We start from the raw sequence: 17773 nt of genomic DNA on the forward strand, positions 1-17773 counted from the left end.
AGGTCTCGGAGCTCTTTCACTAGAGAAGATGTCATGAGCGGCATTTATTTATTTAACTTTTTTATCCCATCTGTGGAATTACTGGACATTTTGGTCAATAATGCGTTGACCTTTGTCCATGCAGTGAAACGCTGGAGAAGGGGACTTGGGGCCTCTGCAGGCAAGGACTATGCACTCTGTTACTGGCAATGTTTCTCACTGACGTTTGTTCATTGTGCAACAAACATGAACTTCAGTTACTGGTGAGGTAGAAGAGGCCTTTCTTCATCCTGTTTCTTGCTTCAAAAACTTGGCTGTGTGGCTCAATAACAGACTACAGACTGCAGCTGGCATGACTCCAGCTGTTCAGAGCAGATTGCGACACAGAGCTCTCCAAAAAAGTAAAGGGTGAAGGTATCTGTTTTCATACCAACAGTGGCTGGTGTCAAATGTAACAGTGATTCTGCAGAGTGGTTCTCCTGCTCTGCAAACTTTCATTTCAATTGTAAACCCTTCTACTCTCCCAGTGAGCTGACTTTATTAATTCTGGTCAGTCTTCACATTCCGTCGCAGGCCAACTTGCAAGAGACAGCGCATGCTCACTGACCAGATACTGTGTGTGGAGCGAAATAACCCAGACGATGTCCCCCTTGCTGCATTTGGACACTCTGACCATGTCATGGTCCACCTGGTTCCTGCACTCAGGCAGAACTTAAAACGTTTTAAGCATGTTATGAAGGCATCTAAGACCACTGGAGATCTTTGTGCTTGTACTGTGCTGACTGGAAGGTTTTTAGGACTGCTATCAACAGTATAAATAAATACACCAAGGCTGTGACCTCATACATCAGCTTCTGTGAGGACTGCTGTGTATGATCGCACACCAGGGTGAAGGATGTGTCCTGTTCTTCTCCCTGTACACAAACAGTTACACCTCAAATCAAGCTCAGGTGGGAGATTGATCATCTGTTGTCCTCACGTGGCCAAAACAACTTTGAGATGTTGGTTCTAAAGAATGTGGAGATGGTTGTGGACTTTACACAGCACCACCAGCCCTCATCACCACATCACCTACTGATCCCTGTGCACCATCATCACCCAGGACCTCCAGTGGAAGCAGAACATCAGCTCATTCACAGAAAAGGCATAGCAGGAGCTGAAGAAGTTCAAGCTGCCCAAGGCAACGATGGTGCACTTCTATGCTGCCGTAACTGACTTCATGCTCACCTCCTGCATCACCATCTGATACGCTGCTGCCACTGCCAAGGACAAGGGCAGACTGTGGAGCATCATTTGCTTTGCTGAGAGGGTGATTGGCTGCAATCTGTTCCTCCAGGAGAGGCAAGCAGGATAGGTCATGGTCAAACCCTCCCACCCCAAACATAACGTTTTTCACTCTCTGCTGGCAAGAGGCTGAGATCTTGATAAGAAAAAAAAAAAAAAAGCTCATGCCAGTTGCTTCCTAACTGCAGCTGGCCTAATCAACAAGGTCAGGGAACCCCAGTGACATAAACCCTGCCCCACTCAAAGGGCCCTATTTTCATTCCTGGTGCAACGCAGGCCCGGCGTCTTTCATTCTCGGACCGAGGCAAACCTGGCTGCAACCAGATGGGTGGAACGGAGCAATAGAGGGTGTGTTGTTGAAGATGTGTTGGTGCAGTGCTATTTTGGTGGGATCTGACTTAATCCAATTGGAAACCCAGCGATACAACGTCCAGCCCCACGATAGCCAAAAGCTGACTTTACCTCAGGCCTGTCAATCAAACAGACACGCCCCCAAAAACACAGCTTTTTGAAGTTTATTTTCTAATTAATGAGGGATTATTTTCAGAAGGACAGCCAGAAAACTGGCTGGAGTGACTTTAGCTCACAAAATCAAGATAACTAGTGGAGAAATTTTATTGACTGATAATTTTATGAGACTAGTTGAATGGGAGTCTATGGAATCAGTGGTATCACAGCTTAACACATTTCCACATCGGCCTCATTTTTTAGAGCTGGAAGCTATGTCCACTTTAGATGTACAGTCTATGGTCATGACGCAGCAGCCAATCTTGGCCATCAAAAATAAACTTCATCTCTGACTACCTCTTCTCCATCATGTCTCAGCTATTTTTTCCTCTAGTTCTGTCGCTCTTTTTATACCTTTCTGTTTCTTTTGTGTTCTCCATTTTGCCATATTTTGGTATCCTTAGATCTCTTCTTGCTAATCTTTTTTGGGTTTTTTTTGTTGCTCAAGTCTTTGTTTCTTTCTTTGTGCATGTCACCAGCTTCACAAGGCAGCTATTTTCAGAAAAAAGTTGTATAACACCAAAGACAAAGTTAGCAATTAGCTGGTGAGCATAAGCAGCTAAAAATATACTGTTTGGAAGAGAATAGTGTAAATGGAAAACTGTTTACAAATACAGGGGTCTATTAGGAAATAATGTATCTGAGGTATGTGTTTCAGTAGCCTATATGAGGTGGGTAAGACAGCTAAAGAAACAGCAATTTATATTCTCAGGAGTTGGGAGAGATCACCATAAAGCAGATCTCTCCATGATCTCTTTTTTTTTCTGCTGAGGTAGTTAGGGAGGTGGTGTGGGTGGTGTGGGAGGGTGGTGATACTCTGCGCACATCATGGCGCTGCGTATTGTTCACATGCAACACAACTTTTTGAACCACCCTCTTAACACTGTATGCGTGCACACCTGCAAGCAATGGTCCCTTTATAAGTAACAGTCCATCTGGAAATGTGCGCTCATAGATCCGCCTCACATCCCACCCTCTACCAGCCCACATCAGAAAGCATCTTATGATGCCTCACAAACGACCCGGTTCTTTATGGTGAATCGTGGCAACAATTGAGATGAAAACCAGGAAAAGGAATATGTAAGGCAGAAATCAAACTGCTTGTGGGTGAAGTGGAGGATAGAGAGCACATAACTGTTTGTGACTCCAGCAGAGGTCACAAATAAAAGAAAATGCAGTGATAGCAAAATGTTGCTGCTGCAGTGAATGCAGTGAGTTCATCACAGAGCAATGCCTTGAAGCGATCGCTGGAAACTCAGATGGGCTCTATACTCAGGGAAACAAGTGTGTGTGTGTGTGACAGTCACCACAGTGTCTCCTGTGTGCTGCACTGTTTGCCTGATGGCAGACTCATGTTCATTGTAGTGGTTATGGGGGTTTTCCCTGCAATTATAACACTTAATGAGCAGCGCCAAATTGTTTTTTCACAGCGCCTAAGCTGAATGAACACAAAAAAAAAAAAAGAATTTATGCGATGCAGGCCCCCGAAGTATAGAGGGTGACTGTGACGGTGAGGGTGATGAGCGGACAGCAGAGTGGGAAGCAGCTGTGTGAATGATGCAGTGCAGTTTTAGCGGTTTGTCAGTGAAAAAGATGCTGCAACTCCTTAAGGCTAAGTTCCTGTGTCCATCTAACCACTTGCTGATCAAATTAAAGGGAAGTTAGCAAAAAAGTATTTGCCTGATCAGGCTCTATTAAGGTAGACCTGCTGGCTGAGGCTGAGACTGCAACCCTCCCCTCCCGCAGGCTGATACTGGCTGATGGTCTGTGGTCTTCAGCCTTTCAAACTTTACTCAATACATTTGATGTAATGACTATTAGTCATTCATATTCAATTCAATTCATATTCTTTTTTTTAAAAAATTTTTTTTTACAATTTTTGTTTAGATATTGAGGTTATAGCGACTTTGTCATTGGAAACATTACTGTTGCTGCTGTAGAAACACTATTTTGTCATTTATATATAAGTAACTTTCTGAATGTATTATTTTCCAAAAAATGACAATTTAACAAAATCATTTATTTAGTAATTAAGATGACGAGAAAGGAGAACAAAGGAATGGAGACAAAGAACCGGACTGAGAAGAGTGTGGATAACATAAAAATATAACTTGAACAATACCTGTCCCTCATTTGTTGTGATACAGATTGACTACAGGAGGATGAGAAAATTCCAATTTAAATCTCCTCACAATTAGCCTTGCTTTACCAATGTCTTTTGATTATTATTTTTTGGCACAAAATATATTTTTTTCAATAAATATTGTCACGATAAGAGTCTGCATAGTTTTTAGTCAAATTTCCTCCATCCACCGCCAGCAACCACAGCACCTGGGCAGGGAGGAATATAGGGACAAGCCTGACTTAGTATACTAAGAGATATATACATAGTATTTTCCAATTAGAAAAAAATAAGTTTTGCAGTGTCATACAATTCTTTGCATTTTCTTTTTAGAGCTGTCATGGAAAATTCCAATATAGTAGATGTCTGATATTGTTGTGGTAAAGCAATTCCATTATTATCTACATCAATGCCATATGCCAATACGGTGGAAGGCAGCAACCTAAACTTTACTACCACACAAGTGGATTATCTTTTTCATAACGTTGCAGCCTATCTGTGTACGACACTCAACAACGTTGCCCCTCTGAAAAAGACAACAATGAACCAGAGTAGGCCATCCCATTGGTCCAATTTGCAAATGTGCTTTTTAAAGGAGACAACACCATTGGTAGTGCTGTTCAACTAAATTAGAAGAATGTCCCTTGGCATGGTGGGATAGTTTAATAACATAAGAAACCTTGTAATGCCAGAACTGCATATTATTCATCATTAATGGAGGAACACAAGAACAACCCCAGGTTTCTCTTCAGCACTTCAGCCAGGCTGACAAAGAGCCACAGCTCTGTTGAGTCCTCTATTCCTTCAGCTCTCAGCAGTAATGACTTCATGAAGTTCTTGCAAATAAAATTGTCACTATTAAGGAAGATAATTGGGCATACCCTTCAAACCACTGTCATGTCTTAGAAATGTCTGAGACCTGATTTGTATTTGAGATCTCGGAGCTAACTGAAATAATGACTTCATCTAAATCAACCCATCTCTTAGACCTCATCCCCATAAGACGGCTCAAGGATGTTTTTCCCCTAATTAGCACTTTCATATTAGATCAGATCAATTAATCTCTTTCAACAATGTACCACAGGCTTTTAAAGTTGTTGTAAATAAACCATTACTTAAAAAGCCTACTCTTGATCCAGCTGTTTTAGCTGTCTATTGAATGATATCTAACCTGACTTTTGTTTTTCCAAAATCCTTGAAGAAGTAATTGCAAATCATGTGACCATATTCGGAGGATTGGTCTGTTTTAAGATTGTAGTACATCCTAGGACAGAGATAGCACTGGTGAAAGTTAAAATTATTTTTTGATAGCCTCAGACAATATACTTGTCTCTATACCTACCTTAGACCTCAGTGCTGCATTTGATACGATGGATCACATGATTTTATTATAGAGATTAGAGCATTTTATTAGGATCAAAGGAACTGCATTAGGTTGATTCAAATTATATGTATCAAATATATTTCAGTATGTTCATATCAACAATGACTCTTCCAGGCTAACAGAAGTTGATGATGGAGAGCCACAAGGTTCAGTGGAGATCCAATACTTTTTACCCAATGCATGCTTCCCTCAGGCAAAATTGTAAGAAAACACTGCATAAACTTCCATTGCTATGCGGATGACACCCTGCTTTATCTTCCTATGAAATCAGATGAGACAGTTTGTGAAACTTCAAGAATGTCTTGACATAAAGGACTGGATGACCTACGATTTTTTTTACTTCTAAACTTGGACAAAACTGAAGTTATTGTATTTGACCCGAGACACCTCAGAAATTATTTCTCCAATCACCAAGTTACTCTGAATGACATTGCCTTGGCCTTCAGGACCGCTGTGAGGACCCTTAGCGTTATCTCTGATGGGGATATGTCCTTTAACTCACACAAAGCAACTCTCAAAGACTGCTTTCTTTCCTCTATGTAATATTAATAAAATCAGCAACATGCTGCCTCAGCAAAAAATTGCTATTTTAGCTCCTCTTCATTGGCTTTTGGTCAAATCAAGAATATAATTTAAAAAAAAAATTCTGCTGACTTGCAAAGTTCTTCATGGCAAATCCTTATTTTATCTGAGAGAGTTTATAAAACCATATCATCCTAATGGAGTGCTTCACTCTCAGAAAGCTGGCCTGCTAGTGGTTCCCAGAGTTTCCAAAAGTAGAATGGGAGGCGGATCCTTCAGGTTTTCTGGCTCCTCTCATGTGGAACCAACTCCCTGTTTTCGTCCATGAGGCAGACAGCCTTTCTATTTTCAAGGTTAAGCCCAAAACATTACTTTTGGATAAAAATATATAGTAAGGGTACGCTCAGGTTACCCGGAATTATTCATTAGTTAAGCTGTTATCGGCATAGGCTGCTGGGGGACCTCCCATGATGCACTGAGCTCCTCCCCTCTCTCACTTTTACTTCTTGTGCATTTATATGGCACCAATACATCTCATTAACTTCATGCCTTCTCTCTCCCATAGTTTGGTTTATTGTTGTCTCTCTGCAGTTTTCTGTTGCTCGTGTAGCTTGGTGCTTTTCTTGGCAAGTGTCCCATAATTAAAACTTTCCTTATTTATCTTACACTGGCCCTTCATGCAGCTTTTGTCTGAAAGAGGAATTCAAGCCCTGTTTTGATCTGCCAGAATCAAAGCTGGAAGCTGGCTCCTGAGGATACAAAAAAGTAGTCTGCTTTCAATTTCACAAAATGTTGACTTTGAAAATACATCCTGACATGTTTGAGCCGATATTCGGTCAAGATTTGCGAATGAAAAATGCCAGCAACCCACTGAACCACCTTAGGAACCACCTTAGGAACAACCTTAGCAACAATAGACATAGAACAGACAGCTGTTTGTTGGTGTGTGCGGCTGCTGTGGCTTAGATGGTAGAGTGGGTTTCCCACCAATCATAAGATTTCCGGTTCCTCCTGCTCACGTCACAGTGACCTTGGCCAAGATACTGAACCCGTAGGCGTGTGAAAGTGTATATGGATGGGTGAATGGGAAACAGTGTAAAGCGCTTTGAGACCGCTAAGGGGATAAAGCACTATAGAATTCAGACCGTTTCCCATTTCCATACATAACAGAATTCTGAAGTACATAACAGCACAGTAGAAATCACAAAAAACACATGTCCACTTTAATTTGGGGGATCTGGATCTTTTAGTGGATCACCTAATACATTACAAGAAATACAAATAAATCTCATTTATTATTTTTACCCTAAGTGGACTCACTCAGAACACAGTTTCTGCTTTAAAAGGTGACTGCAGCTTTAAGGCTTTACAAACTGATATGGATAAATGACATCACATTTTCTCTACTCTAGCGAATGGAATGTCCTCTCTGACGCTGCAGAAAAGACACAAATACACAGAACACAGTGTCCCTTGCAAAGGTGACTTCGCCACAAATAGCTCGGTTAAAGATTTGCATAGTGTTTACTCCCCATGAGGAGGAGGGTACAGCAATATGTTGGCTGCAATCCCTTTGTGCGCACGCACGCACAAGAGTGTCAGTGGTCTGGCTGTGTTAATGTGTGTAAATGTAAGCGAGTTCAAGAAGATAGAAGGACATCACGATTGAGAGACATGTAGTCTTGTAACTGTTCTGAAGGCTGCAGTGCTTTACATCTCAAGCTGGGACGTCTCAGCTCGCCTCACTCGATGGGTTCCTTCTCTTCCCCTCTTGCTCCACTTCTTTTTCCCTTTTTAAACTCTTTCATCTCTATCTCTTTATCTTATCATCTGTCTGTCTGCATCTTCTTTGCAGCTCATGTTTTCCCATCCCACAGCCTGTCTAATTTTTGCTGTTGACAGACGGCAACATGTAGGAGGTGTCAAACATCAGCACAAAGGATCACAAAGTCTTGACAATGTTTTCATGACATTAAAGGTGCTTTGAGATCAGTAGTGGTCTTTTTAGGACATACCAGTTTCAGCATGATTTGAGCAACTGTAATGCTCTTTATTTTTTAATTCATCATAACTACAGCCCCTCAGTCAGCAACACTAGGACTGTCAGGAAAAGAACGTCCATGAGACCAAATAAGCAAAAGATAGTTATTGCTGGCATCAAATTCAAAATAAGCACATACTTTTCGTAAAACAATTACATGTCTCAGTTTCAACATTTGGTACGTTGTCTTTGGTCTACTTTCAATTAAATATGGGTTTACATTGATTTTAAAATTGACGCTTTTTGTTTTTATTGATATTTTGCACAGTGTTCTAACTTTTTTGGAAATGGGGTTCTATCTCTGTCTGTCTGTCTGCCTGCCTGCCTGCCTGTCTGCCTGCCTGTCTGTCTGTCTGTCTGTTTAACCTACAGGAGGACAGAAATGAAAATGTTTTCTGTTTCTTGACAAACAACAGCTGGGCACATTGTTGTCTCTATGAAGTTGTCAAGTGTGCTACCATCTAGCCTTCATAGATACTGACACCAAAACGTCTCACTACACACAATTCTGGGCAGATGGATAAACCTTAGTCCATGAAGAAACAAGAAACATGTCAACTTTTGTAAATCGGCTAAAGTCAACAGCAAAGCTTGCTACTTTTCCCTGCTTCCCATCTCTATCTGTCTTGAAGCTAATCACATCCTGACTCAAATGCTGTGTTTCAAGTGGAGCTTTTTGACTTTTTGAATTCTTGATGTCAGTGGCCTTCCTCTACGTAACTAAGGAAGGCCACTGACGTCAAGAATTTTGTTCAGGTGGAGGCGAACCGCCAGCTCCTGGGCGCGTTGCAGGTCCAAGCCGAGCGACAGACCTGCACCTGGGAACAGCTAGCGGCCTGGCCAGCAGCGGCCCCACCAGCGCCAGGACCGGCGTCCTTCACCGGGGTGGCCATGCACAAGATGACGCCGGCGGATGACGTACAGGCCTTTATGGACATGTTCGAGTCGATGGCGGAGGCGTGTGCTTGGCCGGCGGCAGAATGGGCGGTGCGACTCCTGCCTCTCCTGACAGGGGAGGCGCAGACAGCGGCTCTGGGGCTGCCTCCCCGGTCCAGACGACAGTACACGGACGTGAAGAGGGTCATTATGGACCGGCTGTGCCTGTCCCCGGAGGACAACAGGAGGAGCTTCCGGGAGGCTACGCTGGGGACCGGGGACCGGCCATTCGCCTTCGCTCAGCGACTGAGGGACTTGGCGACCAGATGGCTGCAGCCGGAGAGCGCCGGCGATGGTGGACAAGATCGTGGGGGAGCAGTTCACGGAGGGACTGCCAGCCAGGAGAGCAGCATGGGTCCGCTGCCACCGTCCGGCGACGCTGGAGGCCGCCATCACCCTTGCCGAGGACCACCTCGTGGTTTATCCCAGCGGGCAGGGGGGGATGGCAGTCGGCCGCCAGCTGCAGCTCGACCGATTCCTGCGCCGCGGAGGAGGATTCAGCAACCGGGGGTGGCTCGGGCCCTGCCAGCTCCGCGGGCACTAACAACCCCCAGGTTCACCGATCCCACGGGTCCGGCCGGGCACCCTTCCCAACCTGCAGGGGGTTCCTCAACTGCCAGGGCAGGAGTGTTGGAGGTGTGGGCAGCCCGGACACTGCCGGAAGGGAAAGTCCGTTAATGGAGGCGGGACAGACGGTTCGGGTGGCCGGCCCTCCAACACCCTCCCCTGGTCCAGGAGCGACATATCACGTTCCAGTAAGGGGGTACACATCAGGCGATGGTGGATTCGGGCTGTATGCAGTCGCTGATCCACCAGAGCATGGTTCGGCCCGCGGCATTGGTGGAGGCATCATGGGTGAGAATTAAGTGTGTGCATGGGGATGTTCACGATTATCTGGTGGTGGCTGTAGAAATTAGATATGGGGGAAAAAAACATAAAGTGAAGGCTGCGGTTAGCTCCCGCCTTACGCACCCCCTAATCTTGGGGAAAGATTGGCCCGGGTTTAATAAATTAATGGGGCAGTGTACGGGGGTGCGTTCACGACCGGCAGGGATATGCGGGATGTGCGCTGTGCTCAGCGGTGACGCGAGGTTGTCCGACGCTGCAGAGAGGGAGGGGGAACCAGCGGAGACTCCTGTGGAGACTCCACCGGTTCCTGAATTACGCTCCATGGAGGATTTTCCGCTTGAGCAGTCTCGGGACGATACTCTACGCTTCGCCTTTGACCATGTGATAAGAATTGATGGTCAGCTGGTGCGCCCTGACGCAGCGCTGTCATATCCGCACTTCTCACTGATTAGGGACAGACTGTATAGAGTGAGTTGTGACACTCAAACAGGTCAAGAAAACACCCAGTTGTTGGTGCCGAAAAGCCGTCGGGAAATGATTTTCCAGGCGGCTCACTATAACCCGATGGCTGGCCACATGGGATATGATAAAACTCTGGACCGGATAGTGGCCCGGTTTTACTGGCCGGGCATCCGGGGGGATGTGCGCCGTTGGTGTGCATCTTGGCCGGAGTGTCAGCTGGTAAACCAGCCGGCCATTCCAAGGGCGCCTTTACATCCTCTACCCTTGGTGGAGGTCCCATTTGAATGTATTGGCATAGACCTCATCGGGCCATTTCACCAGAGTGCACGCAGATATCGCTTTGTGTTAGTTCTGGTGGATTACGCAACACAATATCCCGAGGCAGTGCCATTGCGCAGCATTTCAGCAAAGAGTGTTGCGCAGGCTCTGTTTCAGGTCATCTCCCGAGTCAGAATCCCGAAAGAGATTCTGACTGACCAGGGCATCCAGTTTATGTCACGAACACTGAGAGAACTTTATGGATTACTGGGCATTAAGTCTATTCGGACCAGTGTTTATCACCCACAGACTGACGGTCTTGTGGAGCGTCTGAATAAGACTTTAAAGTCCATGATTCGTAAATTTATACATGACGATGAACGTAATTGGGATAAATGGCTTGATCCTCTGTTGTTTGCAGTGCAGGAGGTCCCCCAGGCCTCGACGGGATTTTCTCCCTTCGAGCTGCTGTTTGGCAGGAAACCACAAGGGGTGCTCGACCTGCTTAAGGAAAACTGGGAGGAGGGTCCAAGCTCCAGCAAAAGTGAAATTCAATACGTCCTGGACCTGCGAGCAAAACTCCACACACTGGGTCAGCTGTCACGTGAGATTTTGCTCCAGGCCCAGGAGCATCAACAACGGCTGTTCAACAGAGGGGCCAAGCTGAGGCAATTCACACCGGGAGAAAAGGTACTTATATTGCTTCTTTCTTCCAGCTTGAAACTCTTCGCCAAGTGGCAAGGGCCCTTTGTGGTCACACGGCGAGTAGGGGACGTCGACTATGAGGTGGTGCGGTCTGACAGGGGTGGAGCTACACAGCTCTACCACCTCAACCTCTTAAAAGCAAGAGAGAGGCGGAATCTGTTTCTCTGGTGTCTGCGGTATCTGAGAGAGAGGAGCTGGGGCCAGAGGTTCCAAAGTCCACCAATCCTGCCTCGCTCCCTTTCGACGCCTATCTCTCCGGGACTCAGAGAACAGACGTTGCCAAGTTGCAGGAGCAGTTTGCTGATGTGTTCTCCCTCCTGCCAGGACGCACGAACCTCATAGTGCACAACATTGAGACGTCTCCGGGCGTGACGGTGCGGTCGCAACCCTACAGGTTACCTGAACACAAGAGAAAAATTGTTCAGAGAGAATTGGCGGCTATGCTGAAGATGGGAGTAATAGAAGAGTCCAACAGTGCCTGGTGTAGCCCCATTGTTCTTGTTGTCAAGAAGGATGGATATATTTGGTTCTGTGTGGACTATCGCAGGGTGAATGACGTGTCACGATTTGATGCGTACCCAATGCCCCGGGTCGACGAACTCCTGGATCGGGTGGGCACTGCGCGTTTCTTCACGACACTGGATTTAACCAAGGGCTACTGGCAGATTCCTCTCTCGCCAGAGTCCAAGGAAAAAATGGCCTTCTCCACTGCATTTGGATTATACCAATTCACCACACTTCCCTTTGGGTTGTTCGGTGCCCCGACCACTTTCCAACGCCTCATGGACTGGGTGCTGCGTCCGCATGCTGCATATGCTGCCACCTACCTGGATGATGTCATCATCCACAGCACCACCTGGGCGGAGCATGTGCAGCGGGTGGGCGCAGTGCTGGAGTCCCTGAGGCAGGCTGGGCTCACCGCCAACCCAGGGAAATGTGCAGTTGGGCGGAGGGAGGTACCGTATCTGGGGTACCACTTGGGCGGCGGGCAGGTGCACCCTCAGGTGGACAAGACGGCGGCTATCGCGGCCTGTCCGCGGCTCAAGACAAAAATAGAGGTGAGGCGGTTTTTGGGGCTGGCGGGGTATCACAGACGGTTTATCCCGGGCTTCGCAGAACTGACCAGCCCCTTGACCGACCTGACCCGGAAAGGTGCCTCAGATCTGGTCCAGTGGACAGAGCAGTGCCAGCGGGCGGTTGAGAAGGTAAAACAGGCTCTCTGTGGAGAACCACTTCTCCACACCCCGAAATTCTCTCTCCCCTTTACTCTGCAGACTGATGCGTCGAACAGAGGGCTGGAGGCTGTTTTGTCCCAGGAGGTGCGGGGGGTGGACCGCTCTGTTCTTTACATCAGCTGGAAGTTATCGGAGAGGGAGGCCAGGTACAGCACAGTGGCGAAGGAGTGCCTGCCATCCGGTGGGCGGTCAACTCCCTGCGGTACTACCTGCTGGGATGTTCATTCACCCTCTGTTCGGACCACGCTCTGCTGCAGTGGCTCCACCGCATGAAGGATACCAATGCCCGGATCACTCGGTGGTATCTGGCGTTACAGCCTTTTAACTTCAAGGTGATCCATAGGCCGGGGGCGCAGATGACTGTGGCCGACTTCCTCTCCCGCTCTCTGGGGGGGAGGGGGAGTAGGTTAGGCCGGATGGCTCCCCGGCCTAAGTCGGGCGGTGGGGGTATGTGGTGGCGGGGTGTGGTTAGCTCAGCTGCAGGGGGTAGAGAGTGGGAGGAGTGGTTCAGGGAACGGTGCTGGGCAGGTGTAATGAGCGCAGCTGAGCCGAATACGAACTGATGAGCACAGCTGAGCTGGATGTGGACTGATGAGCTCTCCCCTAATAAAGGGGAGCAGGGAGAAGGAGGAAGAGGTGAAGCGGTTGCACAAAGACATTGGTGTATGGACAGGGCAAATAAAGGCATTTTACACCTGAACGTACGACTGAGCATGTCATCTGTGTCCAGGAGAGACCCCGGTAGCATCAACCTTGCTACATGGAGAAATGAAAGAAATGTGCAGGCCTAGACTTCATGCCTCGGTGGGTCCGAACTGATTGGGCTGAACAAGACTGACCAACAGCAAATCATGCTGGCAATAATGAATTGGCCCACCAATGTATGTTCAAGTGGACCATGCTGCATTTGCAATAGATACCACCGTTGTATCTCCCTCGTTCTTGTTTTCCTTCCAAAACAAAAGGTCCCTCATGTCTTTCAATTTTCTTCCACACTCTCTCTCCTTTTCTCCCTGGCAGAAGAAGCCTGCCCCTCTGCTCTTCAAATACTTTCCAAAGCACTCTGAATAGTAATTGCTGTCTGGCCTTCACCAGACGTATGCATAAGCAACACTGCTCTGTACAGAATCACCAAATGGATCGATGAGAATCTTAGCAATTAAAAACAAAAGGTCCCTGATGTCTTTCAATTCCAAATTGATAGATTAAATTCCAGCAATCACAATGCATCTCCAGAAATCACAGATACAAACAGTCACGTGGTAGTTTGGAATTTTGTTTCTACTGCGTCGCAAAGTTTTCAGGTCGTGCAAACTGAGAGAATAATTAGCCAGCGCCAGAGCTCTTTTAAGGGAAATGGCATATTACCCCGGCTAATTTAATCTGTTTAGCAAGGTAAGATGGCGCCGCGCAAGCGGCAGCCTGTTACAGCAGCTCCCCCCGAGTGTGTTTTGTTTTAAGTATTTTTAAGCCTTTCTCCTCTCTTCGGAGTTGTTGTTTTCTTCTCTTCACGTGTGTTAAGCTAACGGTCAGACAATGGACCGTAATTTTTCCACTTTTCTGGTTGGGGGCATTGTTATTGTTTACTCTCCTGATCAGTTGATCGCGCTGAGTAGACCTCTACTGCTGCTGCCCGGAGCGAGGCCTGAGATCCCCGTCGAACTTCGGAGAAGACGTCGGGGATGCATCTCTGGAGCTAAGCTGAAGGCGAAAAGGAGGAAATATAAACCAGCGGTGCCGGCGATCTTAATGGGGAACGTGAGGTTGTCGGCCAACAAGACGGACGAGCTCGGCGCGCTGGTAAAGACCCAGCGGGAATACCGGGAGTGCAGCATCATGTGTTTCACCGAGACATGGCTGCACTCACATTTCCCGGACCACAGCGCGGCCGTACCGGCTTCAGGACTGTTCGGGGGTACGGAGACGTTGTTTGGAGCGGTAAGAAGAAAGGTGGAGGGATTGCAGTCTATGTGAACGAGAGGTGGTGCAATCCCGACCATGTATGTGAAGGAACGTTTCTGCAGCCCGGACTTTGAACTGCTAGCCGTGGGGATGCGTCCGTATTATTTACCGAGGGAGTTCTCGTCCGCCATTGTTATCACTGTGTACATTCCTCCATCAGCTGACGCAGAGACAGCAGTGGACACCATCTACTCCACTATGTCCAAACTGCAGACTCAGCATCCCGGTGCATTTTTGGCAGTTACTGGAGACTTTAACCAGTCTGGATAAAGTACTGCCAACTTTGCACCAGTATGTTAACTGCCCCACCCGGAACAATAAAACTCTGGACCTACTGTATGCTAATGCCATGGATGCATACAGTACTACTGCCCCCCCCCCCCTTGGTAGATCAGATCACAACCTGGTCCTGCTGACTCCCAAGTATGTTCCCCTGGTGCAGAGGCAGCCTGTGACCACCAGGACTGTGAGGAGGTGGACACAGGAGGCTAAAGACGCCCTGCAGGACTGCTTTGAGTCCACGGACTGGGATGTGCTGTGTGGACCACATGGGGAGGACATCAACAGCATGACGGACTGTATCACAGAATACATTAAATTCTGTGAACACACCACCGTACCATCCCAGACTGTACACTGCTTCCCCAACAACAAGCCGTGGATCACCAGTGACCTGAAGGTGCTTCTTGATAAGAAGAAAGCAGCCTTCAGGTCTGGGGACAGGGAGGAGCTCAGGAGAGTGCAGCACCACCTGAAGGAGAAGATGAGAGAGTGCAAGGACTCCTACAGGAGGAAGCTGGAGGCAAAACTCCAGCAGAACAACTTGAGGGAGGTGTGGACCGGCATGAAGGAGATTACTGGGTTCAAGGGGAGAGAGAGACAACCAGGGGGAACCTGGAGAGGTCCAATGAGCTAAACTGTTTCTTCAACAGGTTTAGTTCACCACTCTCATCTGTCTCCTCCACACCTCACACCTCCCAGACACCTCGATTCCCCCCCCCCCGATTCCCCTCCCCCCCACACACACACACCCCTCTCTGTGACGACTGGCCAGGTTAGGAGACAGCTGGAGAGACTCCACCAGCACAAGGCTGCAGGGCCTGACAGCATCAGCCCCGGGGTCCTGAAGACCTGCGCCGTCCAGCTGGCTGAGGTCCTACAACACCTCTTCAACCTGAGCCTGAAGCAGGAGGAAGTCCCGGTGCTGTGGAAGACGTCCTGCCTGGTTCCAGTCCCCAAGACGATGACTCCATCTGGCCTCAACGACTACCAACCAGTTGCCCTCACATCTCACGTGATGAAGGTGCTGGAGAGGCTGGTCTTGGCCCACCTCAGGCCGCTGGTGAAATTTTCACTGGACCCTCTGCAATTTGTGTACCAGCCTCATGTGGGAGTGGACGATGCCATCATCTAACTGCTGCAACAAGCTCAGTCTCACCTGGATGGAACCGGTGACTCTGAGAGAATCACTTTCTTTGATTTCTCCAGTGCATTCAACACCATCCAACCACTGCTACTGAGTGACAAGCTGCGGGTGGTGGGGGTGGACACGTCCACCATCTCCTGGATCACTGACTACCTGACAGGCAGACCACAGTTTGTCCGTCTGGGCAGTGTGCTGTCTGATACGGTGGTCAGTGGTATTGGAGCTCCTCAGGGAACTGTTCTGTCTCCTTCCTGTTCACCTTCTACACCACTGACTTCCAGAACAACTCAGAGTCAAGACATCTGCAGAAGTTCTCTGATGACTCTGCAGTGGTCGGATGTATAAGGGATGGACGGGAGGATGAGTACAGGGCAGTAGTGGAGGACCTTGTGGAGTGGGCGGGAAGAAATCACCTGCTCCTGAACGTGGCCAAGACCAGAGAGATGGTGGTCGACTTCAGGAGGAAGACGACGGCTCCACAACCGCTGAGAGTTCTGGGAGAGGAGGTGGACATGGTTGAGGAGTACAAGTACCTGGTGTCTCCATGACAACAGACTGAACTGGAAGACCAACATCAACGCTGTCTACAAGAAGGGGATGAGTCGACTCTTTTTCTTGAGGAAACTTCGATCCTTCAATGTGTGCAGCAAGATGTTGGAGATGTTCTACCAGTCTGTTGTGGCCAGTGCATTGTACTTTGCTGTGGTCTGCTGGGGGAGCAGCATTGGAGCCGGAGACACCAACAGACTTAACAAACTGGTTAAGAAGGCCGGCTCCATCATTGGCTACAATCTGGATAGTCTGGAAAAGGTGGTGGAGAGGAGGACGCTGAACAAACTATTATCCATATTGGATAATCCTGACCACCCTCTCCACCACCTGCTGCAGGGACAGAGGAGGACGTTCTCTAAAAGATTCCTCCAGCTCCGCTGTCACAAGGACAGATACAGGAGATTATTCCAGATACAGGAGATCATTCCAGATACAGGAGATTATTCCTGATACAGGAGATCATTACTGCCGACCGCAATACGACTGTACAATAAATCACCTCTGGCAAAATCCATCACATAACAATAACACTGTTGACTGTGTTTCTTGGTTGTTTGTATATAATATATATATATATATATATATATACTGTGCTGTATATACTGTATATACTGTGCATGTTATGTTATATTTTATATTTTTTACTGCTATTTTATTGCTTTTCTATTGTTCTATTATTATCTTATTGCTTCTGTATGCTGCTGTAGCGAAACAATTTCCCCTCAGGGATTAATAAAGTAACTACCTAACCTAACTTAAGGTAGCTTGTGCTTGAAAAGATTGTGCTCAGATTGAATTTTTTTTTTTTTTTTTGGGGTGGGGGGAGTGCGGGTGGAGGGAGAGCAGACAAGTTATGAGCTAATATGCATTGTAATGATGCAGACCAACAGATACCCAGGGTAGCACAATAACACAGGAAGGCAGTAGGAGTACAAAGCGTGGCACTGAACACTTCCTGTTAACAAGTGGCCATGATGCGGAGCTCACCACCATCAGTAGTTTACAATTCTCGATTATTGCTTCACCATCTCTAAAAACAGGGTTCTATTTTTGTTTCCGGTTGCATTTGTTTTTTTTAATATGCAACCTTCCGATTCAGTCAATCATATAAAAATCAAGCTAACTCTTGCCTATTGAAGTGGATGTGAATCAGGCAGCTGTGCGCGTTATGATGCCGTAGCCAATATCAGCTATAAAATATAAAAGGCACTCAGGTTATCTACGAATGAATTGCACTTAAATGACACATAATGGGGTAACAATTCAAAAGCATTTTCATCCACTCATCAGTTTGTTAGCAATCTTGCCAGCCATGCAAGTACACGGAGAGTGAGATTATGCCATTTACCCACAAAAGTTCACAGTATGCACAGCATCTTAGGCCATTTAATGAATGATTGGAAAGTAAATTAGGCACACTGAAAGGACTGGAAGCTTTAAGAGTGCATAATCTACATGTGTTCACTCCTTAACATCGTTCTTGATTTTAGCATATTGGATGAGGGCTCTTTGATCACTTTGCCATTTAATTAATGCAAGTGTTTGGCAT

The 17773-nt window shown here is 47.2% G+C and overlaps 1 protein-coding gene across 13 annotated transcripts in view; it reads right to left on the reverse strand.

Moving 5' to 3' along the window:
- The window catches only part of LOC138634831 (voltage-gated potassium channel KCNC1-like), a 124713-nt gene that overhangs the window by 70262 nt on the left and 36678 nt on the right, over positions 1-17773 (reverse strand). The gene's annotated exons all lie outside the window — the stretch shown is intronic.

The sequence above is a fragment of the Brachyistius frenatus genome, unplaced genomic scaffold (assembly GCF_029030835.1).
Source record: "Brachyistius frenatus isolate BFR_SWC_R1_liver_20210118 unplaced genomic scaffold, ASM2903083v1 Contig_280, whole genome shotgun sequence".
NCBI classification, from domain to species: domain Eukaryota; kingdom Metazoa; phylum Chordata; class Actinopteri; family Embiotocidae; genus Brachyistius; species Brachyistius frenatus.